Source organism: Sus scrofa, chromosome 8 (genome assembly GCF_054392235.1).
Source record: "Sus scrofa isolate SSC_HxYL_T2T_F1_AM1 chromosome 8, Sscrofa_HxYL_maternal_Yorkshire_Landrace_v2.0, whole genome shotgun sequence".
Lineage (NCBI taxonomy): Eukaryota > Metazoa > Chordata > Mammalia > Artiodactyla > Suidae > Sus > Sus scrofa.
Window position 1 is genome coordinate 13,498,411 of NC_139390.1, and position 14,618 is coordinate 13,513,028.

Sequence of the window (14,618 nt, forward strand, 5' to 3'; positions counted from 1 at the left end):
CACTCCATTATTTTAATTATATGACTTAATGGTGCCTAATGTCTTTAAAGGAAAGGCTACATGCTCTGATAGCACACAAGGTCCCTCAGGACCTGATCCATGGGTACCTGGAGACCCATCTCCTGCAAGCTCTTTGTGTAACTTTCTCTCCAGTCACATCAAATATCACTCAGGGACTCATGTCTTTCTTTTTTGAGCACATGCTACTTACTTTTTAAAACAGAAGTCATAAGTAAATACATTCTCATGGAAACAAGTCAATGTAGGGGTATTTAGAGGAAAATGTCAAACTTTCCCTTTCTCTTATTTTTCTTATATTCATTTTCATCCTCACAATCAGAAACCACAGTGTACCAACTTTTTGTGGTGCATTCTTCCTGTCTGCTTTCCATGAAGTTACTTATGTAACATCTTTTTTTTTAATTTATTTTATTTTTTATGTTTTTGGTCTTTTTAGGGCTACACCCACGGCATATGGCATATGGAGGTTCCCACGCTAGAGGTCGAATCAGAGCTGCATTTGCTGGCTCACGCCACAGCCACAGCTACGTGGGATCTGAGCCAGATCTGTGATCTATACCACAACTCATGGCAACGCTGGATCCTTAACCCATTGAGCAAGGCCAGGGATTGTACCCGCATCCTCATGGATGTTAGGTTCGTTAACCACAACAGGAACTCCTTATTTTGTCTTTTTTTTTTTTTAACATCTTTTTCTAATTATAAATGGTGTTATATTTATATATCATTCTGCACTTACGTTCTTATTGCCTCTGTTATATTTTATATTCTATTCTCTCTGCTTAGAAGTGCCTTTTCTAATTTTGTGGAATACACATTTGTCTTTCAAGGTACAGCTCAGATGTCAACTTTTGGGTGAAGCCTTTTTCTAAACCTCTGACCTGCAGGGTAAATTCTACCCCACTTTATCCTGTGTACGTTTCTCCTCCACCAGAGCTCCTATTGCATTGTGATGGAATTAAGGGCTGTGAAAAATACTTTACTCCTTTAGTAATTTTTTCATGTATGTAGTGGACACATCACATACCTACATAAATTAACTCCAGCATTCATTCATCAGATCTTCCAATCTTTTTGCTTTCACTTACCACTATGCCTAGTGTTAGGAGGAAGAGAAGCAGTTCTCTGACAAAAGGAACTTAAAATTAAGTTTAAAATCAGCACAGATTTGAATATACAGAATTCTGGGGAATAATTCCAAATGCAATAATTGGTATAACAGTTTTTTTTTTTTCTTTCTCTCTTTACCCCTTTCATTATATATTCTAGATGGAGTTACAGTAATTTCACTTCCCTAAAGTCAAAACACTCTCCTCTTGTATTTGTTACTCTTCATTGGACCCCCTGCTCTGAAGAAGTCTCTGAATTCTTTTAGTTATATGATCAAGCCTCTTTCTGTATTTATATCTTGCAACATCTTTTATGCTACCATAATACCTTGTCTTTAAACTTACCTTAGCATTGAGCATACTCCACTGAAGTTTTCGGTTTATTTATGTGTCTTGTGCCCTGGAAGAATACCATCAAGAACTGGACAACACCTTGCTCATTAATCTAGTCCCAGAGCCTAGTGAGAGCAAGATAAATGCATAAAATGGTTTTTTGATGAGTTAGAATATACTTTTAATAGGCATTTTAAATAGCTTCCACTTATTGAGCACTTATTTTGCACCAGATAAAGAACTAAGTGCTTTACAAATACAATCTCATTAAGTTGTCATACTAATTCTTTGATGAGGACGCTATGCCCACTTAGCAGGTGAGGAACCTGAGCCTTAATGAGGTTAAGTAAACTGGTGAACATCACGCAGCTCGTTAAGTAAAAGAGTCAGGTCCACCTGAACTCTAAAGGGAACCTTATTACCCTCCCACTGTACTTAGTGGTGGCATAGTGTCGTTTCCACTCTATTTTCTAATTTGAAAAGCTCGTTTTTCAGATGTGCTGTTATGGACTGAATGTGCCCCTCCCACATCTACCTGCTGAAACTTTACATCTTCCATCCTGATGTGATCATATTGGGAAATACTTAGGATAAGGTCCCAAGAATTAGTGTCCTTGGAAGAGTCAAGAGAGCTTCCCTTCCTGGCTCTTAGTCACCACGTGAGGAAACAAGAGAGGTAGGCATTGGGCAACATTGCAGAGGCTCCCCCTCACAACCTGACCAGCCTGGCACCTTAACCTTAGACTCTCAGCCTCCAGAATATGAGAAATACATTTCTACTGTTTAGAAACTACCTTGTCTTTGGTGCTTTGGTACAGCAGCTGAAATTGATGAAGACATATGTCATATCATAGCCTTAAGATGTTTTTTCCGTAGAAGGCTCCATATTTTTCTTTTTTCCTTTGTACCTTCTTTCCTTTTTTATATCTTCCTTCCATCTTAACTTTTCCCATTCATGGAAACTTTGACCATGCCTGTCAACATCTGTGAAAAACAATGATTCTAAGAGAATCTCAAGACCCTTGGCTAGATTTTATTGGCTAGATGTGAAGTTTTAGGGAGAGATTATCCACAGTCGTTTTAGCGTTTGCCTCCAAGAATCCGTTCCGGTGACCAAAACTGAATACCTTCTTTTCTTCTTTTCTTCCTTCCAAGCATTGCAGAGAGCCAGCCTCCTCTCTTCTCTCTCACTCTGCTACCTTTCCCTATATTCTTTGGATTTCTTCTCCCCTGTAGCTGGTTGCAGAGAGTACATTTTTCTATATGTTTCTCTTTCTAGCGTCACTGAAGGAAAACTACACAGTGCTAATGTTTTTAAATCCCTTTTAGATTTCAAAACAATTGTTTCCAACTCTGCTGAATTTCATCTAAAGATTCAGGTTTTTGTCTAGTGCTCTAATATTTGCATTTCTTTATTAATAAGTCAGGACAGAAAAAGATACTACAACAGAGTGGAGGAAGCCTGGAGTCCAGTTTCACTGGGGCTACAGTTTCACTAGGGCTTTTCATTTGAGTGTGTAAACTCCAAGCTTACAGGTAAATAAAAGCTACCAGGTTCATTTTCAGGCACACACAATACTTTGCTCTTGAGTTGGCAACAAAAAATTAAGTGCTGTGTAACACGAGACACCCACGTTCCTGGGGCAGGGTGGGTGCCGCTAAAAGCTGTTAATAAACTCTGTGCTTCTGGGAGTACACGGTGAAACACTGCTCCTCATACTTAGTGTTTGTTCATGCACAAAATATTTAGTGCGCAAATGGCACTGTAGAAGAACTAGCATGTGCTTCGAGAAGGCCGCAGTTTATAGAAGACTTTCCCCACCCCCAACTGTACCTTGTATCCTGGTCAGCAATTACCGATAGTCACTCACGGAGAAAGCAGCCTGTGCTAGAGCAACTGTTGATACCAGCGCACAACACAGTCAACCCATCCTTATGCGGTGTTGAGTTATTTATGAGCCCATCAGCCGTTTGAGGGACAACGGTCATCTTTGATTATGGTGTCATGCCTTGCTTGAAGAACATCAAAAAACATCTAGGAGTCCTCTTTGCCTTCGGGACCAAGCGTGAGCCCTGTGTTGTGGTGCAAGAGGCTCTGTAATAACCGAGCCCTGACTAATCTTGACTCATCTGTCACCACTCTCTGGTTTGTGCTCTGCTCACTAACAAAATCAGACTGTTGGGAGTTCCTCCCCCACGTCAGCATGTTTCTCATTTCCTTTCATTCCACTTTGCCTGCGATGGTTCCCTGTTTCCCTGACCCCCTCCCCCTCCCCAGCCACAGTTTGGTGCCACACCTCCAGCTGGATAATTCTTAATGATCTTTAATGGTTCAGTTTGCCATGACCGCCACAGGAAATCGCCCCTGACTCCAAGAACACTGGATTTTGATACCCTTCTTCTGTATTCTTGAAACACTATTTAGTGTTCTCAATTGCCCCTCTGTAACTGTAGCATTTCAATGTCCTCTTGCTCACTCTGCTGTGACCTTCTTAGTTTTTTTAACTTTTTAAAAAATTGTTTTACTTTTTTTTTTTTAGAGCCACACCTGATGAGGCACGTGGACGTTCCCAGGCTAGAGGCTGAATTGGAGCTACAGCTGTGCCTATGCCATAACCACAGCAACACAGGATCTGAGCTGCACCTGCAATTTATACCACAGCTCAGGGCAGTGCTGAATCCCTGACCCATTGAGTGAGGCCATGGATCGAGCCTGCGTCTTCCTGGGCACTAGTTAGATTCATTTCTGCCGTGCCACAACAGGAACTCCTGCTGTGACCTTCTTAAAGGTAAGATCTCTGCATTATCTGTTCTTATACACCCATGTTCCTGCATAGTATCTGACACATGAATGGGAAGGAATGAAAAAAAGAATAAATAAATGCAAGAATAGAGAGGTTTAGCTTTGTATCAGTTTGGCATTACATTGATACCGAGTAGCAGATCCTAACACCTGGTGTCAGGTGACCTCATAAAATATGAGAAAATGGTGATTCTCATAAAATAGGAAGATATAGGTGGTCCCATGTTGGTATGTGTGCTTCACATGTGTCTTAAATGACAAAAGAAGTGTCATGTTTTTGTTCTTCACCTTTAAGAAATGATACTCTCCAGATCTTCTCATGGTCACAAGATGACTGCTTAACTCTAGTCATTCTAGGCAGGAAGAGGCAGGAAAAGTGAATGCAGACAGTTATGTGGCAATTGCGTGATTTTCAGACACTTTTTCCAAAAGCCAGCTAACAACTTCTGCTTTCATCTTATTAGCCATAATTTAATCAAGAGGCCACTTCCATCTGAAAGTGAATCTGGGAAATGCTGAGTTTTGTTGCATAGATGGTCACATCCAACAAATCAAAGTTATCTTAGGATGGAAAAGAGGAAAATGGATATTGTCTGCCGCAGGCAATAAAGACTACTTGATGTTACAAGTTGATTTAAAGGAAGGCTACAATTCCAACCTTCCAATTGATTGAAATATCTAAATTTGGTTTCTATCCCTGGCCTCACTCAGTAGGTTAAGGATTCAGTTATTGTCACATGCTGCAGCATAGGCCACAAATGTGACTCAGATCTGGCATTGCTGTGGCTATGGTGTAGGCCAGCAGCTGCAGCTCTGAAGGCACTCCTCGCCCAGGAATTTCAATATGTCACAGGTGTGGCCATAAAAAGAAAAAAAAAAAAGAAAGGAAGAGGGGAAGAAAAAAGAAATATCTAAATTTTTTATGTGGCTATTTTATGAATTAAGGTCTAGGTAGGGAAACAGATACTATGGCTCAACATGAGGGAATTAATATAGAGGTTTTTGGAAAAGCTGAAAGGTCAAACAGGGGACTAATAAGCAACCCAAGATTTATCAGTAATAGGAAATACAACCACGCTCCCCTGGTATAGGTAAAACCATGTGAGGAGCTGGCCTGGGAGCCGAAGGTGACTGCTGGGACCTTGGCCATCGGTGGGAGTTGCCTAGAAGAGGCTGGTGCCATAAAAAGAGGTGCAGTCATTATTAGACACGAGAAATCGTCTAGATTCTCCCTCCCTCCTGCTTTCCAACTCCGCCAGTATACTGCATGTAATTGTTGTCGGACCCTGCAGTTAGGTCAGCTTGGAAAAGTTTGCAGGATCCGTGCACCATGATCAGGGAATGGGCTGAGAGAAAATGAGCAAATGTCTGTCCCAAGGACTGGAAGTGGGGCAAAGAACAACCTCTTCCTGAATACAACTTTTCATAAATCTGTAGGGGAAGGCGTACAGTGTGGTGAGGCATACGCTTAACTTGTGTTCAGAAGTGGATTTATGTGTTAACTGCTCCACTTAAGCAGCTGTAGGACTTTTAGCGAGCCATGCAAACTCCCCGAGCCTCAGTTCTTAATTTAAGGAGTGGAGATGTTAAAATCTCATCTGCTTTCCTCAAGGGGTACCTATGTTTAATTTCTACCTATAATTTGCCTGCTTTGTGTGGATTTAAGAATGTGACTTTTTCTCCAGGACAAGATTCTGGTAGGATTCAGCATTCCACTCAGCAGTTCGAGCATGGCCAATCAGCTGAGAAGTGAGTGAGTGGATTTTTTTGCAATCATTTTACAAGGCTCTCTTAGAGAAAGTCTTTCCTGCTGCACAGCTGATCTTTGATTCAAACCTCCTATTTGCTTCAGATATATTATTGAATCAAGCTTGGAGAGCAAATTAATCCCCAAGGGCTTTCTGGAAATCAGCAAAACAGATTTTTTAGCCCATCAGATAGTCTTCAGCAACATTCATGAGGTTGGTGTCGTTAGAAAATTCAGGTTATCTGCCTTCCTGTGTATTTTTAAATGCACTTTAACTGAAAAGAGTCTGATGCTACAACTGTTTCTCATTATGCACTAATTACTTGCTAAATTTGATTCGGAAGAACAAAGAAATGTTGAGTTATTCAAGGACAAGAAAGTCACCGATTCTCAAAAATACACATTTTTTACATTCCTACTACTCAAAAATAGCTAACACATATTTCTTCATGTTTGAGAGGAAAATCTCCTAGGCTAAGGAATTTGTTCCAAGTTTTGTCAAGGAAAGAATTTATGATTTAATTCGGCGCCTTAAAATAGAAGAAAGTTGGAGTAAGGCTATGGTTTGGGTTCTAAAATGCCTTTACTTAATAGTATCTTTCAGTGTGATTTTCAGCTTTGACTTTTTATCTTGATTTTGACTTTCCCAAAGTGTTGTAACTCTTCTTAATCTGTTAACACCCCCACCCCCCGAGATGCTTATGGACGACTTTTCATGCTATGCACCTTTGAAATTCACAACACTGTCGTACCAAAAGCTCTGCCCTGTCCCCCATCTAAAGACAGCTTCCTCATCCCCTGGCAAACTGTTCCACAAAACAAAAACAAAAACAAAAACAAAAAAAAACACTTGTTTCCTAAAAATTTTTAGTCACTTCTCTGCTTTTCTTTTTCCCCAGAAATTCTTTCTGTAAAAACAGATGTCGTCTTGTTCTCTTTGTGAACTTCACCTGTTTTTTCTCAAAGCAGGTCCTTAAGATGTGATTCTAATGTATTTGACTTCCTGTTGTGTATACCCTTTGCTGTGCCCTTTATCATCTAGCATAGTGCTGTGCTGGATACTAAACACATACTCCTTTAAAACCTGACTAAAGAAGAAAACAAAGTGATAGAGATGTGTAAAAATTCTGCTTTACCTCCCTCCATAAAATTTGTGGCATTTCTCAAGTTGCTTTAGATTTTTCGGTTGAGATTTGACCTGTTTGGATGAGGCTGTAATACAATCAGTCTGGCACAGAAACATATAATCGGGAAAAACATGTTTATTGACAGTGATACACTCATCAAGGTCCAGGGGACTTAGTTCTGACTTAGAAATGCTTTCTTAATACAGCACTATTATCATTACATATTGTTTGTCTTCCCTGCTGCGCTGTAACTCCTTGAGAGCAAGAATTTATCTACTCTGCCTCCATATCTTCACAGCCTAGTGCAGCAACGGAGACAAATACTCAACTGATGTTTAGTAATGTGTGTCTGAACTTGCTCTTTGCCTTGAGGAATAAAGCTCTACTTGTGGTTTTTGACTCATCTAGTGTATCTACACAGTCAAGTTCTGTGTTCTGAGGACATAGATCTGTCTGGCAGGGAATTTTCCATACTTATAATTTGCATCATAAATACAATTTCAAAGTAATTATTTTAAATCTCATAGGTCCCCCTGCATTAATGGATAGCTTATTCCCCCAGAGTCTGCTGCTTGCAGTTACTGCTTTTAGTTTGAAAACATTATTTGAGGTGTCATATTGACCACCAACAAACTTCTTTTGTTCATATATCCACAAATGAGGGTATTGTCTTTGGCTTTCACAATCAACTGTAGAAGCAAGATATTCATGTTTAAGACATGTGAATCAGCTGAAGTCATGTCATGTAGCTAGAGTCAAGAACATATTGCCCGTAATTTGAAGCTCTTAGTTTTCTTGAAAACTTGTGACTTCTCCCATAAATGGAAATAAGCTTATCTAAAGGAACCTACAAATCAACAAAAAGGCATATAACAAAAAATGGAAAATATATCTAAAAGTGACTTTAAAATTTTAAATGACTATTATTATAGTTGATGCTAATATTAGTTTAATTAGTTAAATAATTAATGCTGTTAAATAAATTATTCATGACACTTTTTAAGGAACGGTAAGGCAGACATTATTCAGGACTTCACGGTAGGTGTAGGAACCACTGCAATGGGATTTTGCAGTAGGGAAGTGCAATGGGATTTTGCAGTAGGGAAGAAAAGTTAGGTCCAACTCCATATATATGGGAAAGCAAGAATTTATACCCAAGGAGCAAGGTGAGGTTAAGTGGATGGAAAATTACTAAGAGGAAACATCAGGAATAAGAGGGATCTTGGTTAATGAACCTAACATGATTCTTGCTGATGCCAGTCCAAGATAATCAGACATCTCCTGATGGATGGTAGAGGATGAGGGATCCTATCAGATATGGAGAGTGATCAGATATTGAGGATGGGGGATTCTGCTTAACTGACTTAGCAGGATTCTTGCTAAAAACAGACAATGCAGAGAGAAAGGAAGCCCAAGGATCGAGGCCAGTTTGGGAAGAAAATTTAGAAGAATCTGACTAGAGTTTGGTCAAGGAGAGAATTTTATTTTTGGCCATGCCCACGGGATGTGGAAGTTCCTGGACCAGGGATAAAACCCATAACACAGCACTAACCAGAGCCACTCAGTGATCACGTCAGATCCTTAAACCCTCTGAACCACAAGAAAATTTCAAGGAGAGAATTTTGGCAATATATATGTAATCTTTATAAACCAGTTTCACTAAAAACAAATTTAGTATAGACATCATGCTGGCTAATGATTCAAGATTAAACTTATATTCTTTTAACATTTGTTGAGATTTTATTTAGTGGATTAAACTGATTATGAATTTAAAATATGTAAACTATGAAATATTCAAATGATAATTTCAATACTAATTTTATTTTAAAATATTAAGCACTTAAATTTAAAAAAAATAAATAAATTTTAACATTCTGTTTAAAAACTGCCATAAGGTGGGAGTTCCTGTCATGGCGCAGTGGTTGACGAATCCGACTGGGAACCATGAGGTTGCGGGTTCGGTCCCTGCCCTTGCTCAGTGGGTTGACGATCCGGCGTTGCTGTGAGCTGTGGTGTAGTTCGCAGATGGTGCTCGGATCCTGTGTTGTGGCTCTGGCGTAGGCCAGTGGCTGCAGCTCCGATTGGACCCCTAGCCTGGGAACGCCCATATGCTGCGGAAGCAGCCCAAGAAATAGCAAAAAAAGACAAAACAAAACAAAACTGCCATAAGGTAAATCACTTGATCACATTAAACAGCAGCATGATAAGCATTATTCAGTTTCACAGTTTCTACTGAAATCAACAAGTCAGGAAGGTAGCAACAGTGACAGTAACAAACTTAACAAACTTGCACCTATGAGTCAGTCACTGCTTAAAAAATTACCATTCAAAGGCTTGTAGGAATTTTAATACTTTTGCCAATTCATATTAAAAAAAAAAATCCAGAGTTCCTGTCATGGCGCAGTGGTTAACGAATCCGACTAGGAACCACGAGGTTGCAGGTTCCATCCCTGGCCTGGCTCAGTGGGTTAAGGATCTGGCATTGCCTTGAGCTGTGGTGTAGGTTACAGACTCGGCTTGGATCCTGTGTTGCTGTGGCTCTGGTGTAGGCCAGTGACTACAGCTCTGATTAGACCCCTAGCCTGGAAACCTCCATACGCCATGGGAGCGGCTCAAGAAAAAGGCAAAAAAAAAAAGGACAAAAAAAAAAAATACATCCGTATTTAATCTTTCAGGGATGAAGTAAATTTTACCTTTTGTGCTTTTAAAGCCATGACCTTCCATATTCCATTCATTCCCCCCAAATGATGTCACTTCCCCAAATGATGTCACTTGGTCTAACTCTGTGTAGTCTTGATTCACAGCAGTCAAATAATTAAGGGGATCATACACTCTAAAGCTGCTCTGAGAACTTCCTATCTTTCCCATACTCCAACATCTTCAAACTTCCGACTTGCTTTCTTCCATCTCTCTTCCACAGTGTCCCTTCATGAACATCATCCACGTTGCCCATTTGGCCTAAAAATGGTGTAACCCTCCTCAGGGTTCAAGGAAGAAGGAGAATTATATAACTAGAGCAAAGAAAATGCTGGGGCCGTAGCAATGATTTTATATATTGTGTCGATTTCTCTAATTTATTCCTCTGATATTTTCAGAAGGAGAAAAGTCTGCTGGCTTTCTGGCTGGTTGCTGCTAATCTGGTCGTCTGTGTGTTGTTCTGACTGGGTACTTGTGAACTGTGGCTTGTAGCTTAGAATGAAGCAGCTGAAGCATCTATGAGAACTTTCCAGTGACACGCATTCGTTACTGATGATCCATTGCTAAACTCATCTTTTAGTTTTGATCTTTATAATGAAATATAGTTAATACAATTCGGGAAGTGCTCTCTGGAAAATGATTGGACTTTTGAGAACACTTTGGTCAACCTTTTTTTTTTTTCAACTACATCCTACGTTTCTAACAAACTTATAAGTTCCCAGCAAGTTCCTTTCTAATAATAAAACTCCTATAAAAAGTGGAATTTTAGTATTGCAGCACTGCAGTTTTTAAGGTCAGAAATCACTGGCTTTTCTGGTTCCTGAGATCTCACAAAGAAGCCTGATTCTCACATTGATGATCAAGATAGACCCATTCATATAAAAAATATCGAGAAAGAGATGAGAAGGTGCTAAAACTTTTACCTCTTTGACCTATTAAATGTGGGAAAAGTATGGACTTTGAAGATGGGTTGGGGGGGGAAAAAACCGCCATTTTTCCCCTAAACTTCTTAGGTGTGCTTTAGATTGGAACTCTTATTCCACAGAGTCTACAGTTATATGTGGGAATTCTTATTCCATGGATAAGACTATGTAGCCTTTAATTTCCGACATTAAAACTAGCCTTTTAATGCATCCCATTCAAAACCCCATAGAGTGTGCAGTCTTTACTTTCTGCCTTGAATTCCCTTTTCCACCATAACTTCTGTCGTCAGAACCATAAGGGCACTTGCACGTTGGGCTTATTTCACTCTCAAAGGCTAGGATATTAGAACTAAATAGAACATCTTTACTAGAAAATATTGGTAAACTTCTCTATGAGGATTTCATCTGATATTCCGATTCTGTAATCTTTGTGGAAACTACAGGAAAGTGCTAAGTGATTCTGTAATCTTGAGAATCATATTCCACATCCTAGGTAGAAGGCTAACTGCCCAGGGCTATCACCAAAGCATACAAATAGTTTTCAGTGTTGGAAGATGGCAACTGATAGAATTCCTCATCTTATGTGTATTATCCAATGTATCTACGTAATTAGTTGGATGTGGTTCTCTTTCCTTTCATCATTTGTAAAGTGGAGTTAACATCAGAAATGAAGAGTATGGGCTTTGGGTATTACTGTAGCTGAAACTCGGCCTCTGTCCACTGGTACCAGATAGAACCAGACAGAAACATAGAGACAGTATTTTGGGCAAAGGAGAAAAGAGTAGCTTTTATTGCTTTGCCAGGCAAAGGAGGCCACAGCAGGTTGATGCCCTGAGAAGGATCAGGGTAGATGCAAGCTTGTGTCCTTCTTCAAAGCTGGTATTTAGTGGCCCTGGGACTGGTGCTGATGGTCCTTGAGAAGAAAGACTGTCTTCTTTCTGGAATGAAGAATGCTTCAAGTAATTAACATCTTCCATTTGCTGGGAGTCCTAGTTCTGCAGCAAGCAAAGATACTGTTATTTATATTCCTTGAAGAGAAACCGGGACCCTGCCCCAAGGCTACACTATTGTTTCTTGACTGCTCCTCCCTTGACTGTGCCTCCCTTCCCCTTCCTAATTAGCAGCTGTTTGAACCTGCCCTTCAGAACTCAGTGGAGCTCAGGGAGGATGCAGCCTATTCCCTATAGGCAAGAAATAGGGTGGTGGTGGGGAAACAGAGAGGCTTCCCCAGGAGCCCCATAGGGCTTGGTTTTGTTATGATTACCTTTAGTTATTTGAGGATGAAGAGACCCTAAATACATGTAATAATAACATCAAAGATTACTGAGCACAGATCACCATAACAAAGTTAATAATAATGCAAATTTTGAAATATTGCACGGACTACCAAAATGTGACACAGAGACATAAACTGAGAAAATGATGTTGGAAAAATAGCATTAATAGACCTGCTTGACATAAAGTTGCCACAAACCTTCAATCTCTAGAACAAAAAACCCTGCAGTATCTGTGAAGTACAATAAAGAGAACAATACAATGAGATCCTTGTAACCTAATAATAGAGATACATTTCAAAATTGCAAGATGCATACAAATAGAAGTCACTGTTTTAATCTATAAAGAGTCATAGCACCCTTGTGGTATGTGTGTGACTTTTTTTTTTCATTTTTTTAGGGCCACACCTGCAGCCTATGGAAGTTCCCAGGCTAGAGGCCAGCCTACACCACAGCCGAGGCAATGCCAGATCTGAGCTGCATCTATTACCTATGCCACAACTTTTGGCAATGCAGGATTCTTAACCCACTGAGTGGGGCCAGGGATGGAACCCTCATCCTCAGGGATACTAGGTGGGTTTTTAACCTGCTGAGCCACACAGTAATTCCTGTGTGCATGACTCTTTACTGGCTTTAGGTTTTATATTAAACTTCCCAAATGCTCAGAGTACCAAACTGTGCCTAACAGGAGCTTCCTGGTGGCTCAGTGGGTTAAGGATTCAGTGTTGTCACTGCTGTGGCCAGGTTTAATCCCTGGCCCAGGAAATTCTGTATGCCTCAGGCTGCCTTAGGCATGGCCAAATAAATAAAAAAATAAAATTCAAATATAATTTATTGCAAAATCCTTAACAAAATTGTGCCTAAACCAGAAATCTATTCTATTACATGTAATGATTTAATATGCTATAGCATATCCATGGAGGAATAAAAGCTTACTTAATAAATTATATTGGCACAATTGGCAAGCTATTTGAAACAAAGGCTGATTTATTCCCTCCTCTATAGGGAATATTTGTCCCTTTTTGCCAACTCATCATCTTTTGAACAGTCATGTTATGCTTGGAGAACTTCCCATATTATAAATTCAGCCTCTCCAAAGTCAAAATCTGGAACTGTCTCACAGCCTCCTTCAAAGGTAGATAAAAACATCTGACCAAGGCTTCAAAAATTTTATCTACTATCTCATGACTCAGGTCATACATTAGTAAGTGAAAGAATAGTGATGCATAGACTCCATCTTTTGGCAGGAATGGTGGCAAGGACCTCTGACTTTTTCTTTGTTTATAATTATAATCCCTGACTGTGTCTCATTTCACCCCATGCAACCAAAAGAAATTGGATCTGGATTAAAGAATTACATCTTAAAAATTTAGATTTTTAAAGCATACAAAAAAGTAAAAGCGAATTGCCATCAAGTATAGCAATGAAAAAGCATTTTAGCTTTTCTAAAAATGGAAGAAATCGCAAGTTGAAAATCAATATATTGATAATGAAAAGCAAATTCTTTTCGGTCTTTATAAGTATATCCGACGAATACAACATACAATAGCTCAATTGCGTTCTTATTATCTGTGTTGTCAGAGCTCATCTTTGACCACTGACAACACAAATATTACTGCTGAAATCTTGAGTTAAATAGCAAGGAAATAAGCTAATTTACAAAGTAAAAAGGGTACTGGTTAGTAAAACGTTCAAACTTATTGGTAATGAAAAATTTAAGTTAAAGTCATGATGAAGCAATGTATTGTCTGTCAAATCAGTCGTATTTTGCTTTTTAATTGAAATACTTCATGCTAATGAATGTATTAAATACTGGTTTACTTCTATGCTAGTGGAGAGAGTATGAATCAATATAACTTTTTGGAAACAATTTAGAAATATGTATCAAAATATTAATATTTTCTAAATTTGTAGCTCCTTTCCTAGTAGGAATATTTTGTTAAAGAAGTAATCTGAACTATCCATAAAGATATATACATATGATGCTTATTGAAGTATTAATTATTAAATTACAAAAATTTAAAAATTAAAATATATAAAACAAGTTAAATATCCAACAATAGAGAAATAATTAAGTACATTATGGAAAATCTTGTAAATGAATATGACAGAATTGTTAAAATGGTTAAAACTATGTTCCTAAAGAGTTTTCAATAACATGAAAAATACTCATAATTTAAATGAAAATTGAGGTAACAAAATTATCTTTATAGTCTGAACTCAGCTGTAAAATACAGAGAAACAAGGTGGGAAAGATGTCAGCAATCGATTTTTCTGGGAGTAATTTGGTATAATTTTTCCTGATTTTTTTACGTATTCATATTTGCAAATTACATTTTTTTTTTTTGTAATTAGAAAAAAAGTTCCCAAAATTGATTTTGTCCACAGGAACAACTGGTTTGACTAAATTTGTTTTAAAAATAAAATGTTAAATTAAGTTAAACCGTCCTTATTGGCAACAACTTGATGGAAAAATTAGTTTTTCATTTTTCCACTGCCAAGATCATTTCATGAGACAATGCTTTTATCTCGTGCCCTGCTTAGAAACCTCATAGGCTCCCTGTTTTTTATCCCTTCAAGTCTA

At 38.7% G+C, this 14,618-nt stretch overlaps 1 protein-coding gene across 11 annotated transcripts in view; it reads left to right on the forward strand.

Annotated features, from left to right (window-relative positions):
* LOC106504595 (uncharacterized) overlaps positions 1-14,618 on the forward strand; it is a 666,799-nt gene that overhangs the window by 386,338 nt on the left and 265,843 nt on the right. Inside the window, exons 1-5 of one of the 11 annotated variants that reach the window (XR_014812202.1) lie at positions 4,142-4,252; positions 5,358-5,457; positions 5,952-6,015; positions 6,119-6,227; positions 10,239-12,397. The exons of 7 other annotated variants lie outside the window; for them this stretch is intronic. The gene's annotated coding sequence lies outside the window, so the exon portion shown is untranslated. Of the gene's footprint in view, positions 1-270; positions 4,253-5,357; positions 5,458-5,951; positions 6,020-6,118; positions 6,228-10,238; positions 12,398-14,618 lie in introns of those variants that run through there. 3 more of the 11 variants (XR_014812192.1, XR_014812197.1, XR_014812194.1) reach the window with 3 other exon arrangements.